The following is a 307-nucleotide window of genomic DNA, read 5'->3' as shown; positions in this document are numbered from 1 at the left end:
GAAACCCCGCCCCCGCCCGCTACTCGGCGGACAGATCCCAGGCTGTCCCATCCCAGGCTGTCCCATCCCTGGGTCGCCGCATTGCCCGAGTCTTCGTGTAGTTGAACGCGGTGCTCCTAGAAACCCAAGACCTTAACTGCCTTGAGTCACTTCCTATATTCTCTATCATTTAGGAATAACTTCCCTCTTAGCGTCCCTTATTAGAAACCTGACCTAAATGTGGCTAAAATAAAGGACTTCTTTAAACTTACGACCTAATATCAGATTACGCCCCGAAAGTCGTTTTCCCCAAGGTAACCTGTTCCTT

The sequence above is a fragment of the Colobus angolensis genome, unplaced genomic scaffold, assembly GCF_000951035.1.
Source record: "Colobus angolensis palliatus isolate OR3802 unplaced genomic scaffold, Cang.pa_1.0 Scaffold15, whole genome shotgun sequence".
Lineage (NCBI taxonomy): Eukaryota > Metazoa > Chordata > Mammalia > Primates > Cercopithecidae > Colobus > Colobus angolensis.
The sequence above is the reverse complement of the archived record's forward strand: the minus strand, read 5'-3'. Positions refer to the sequence as shown.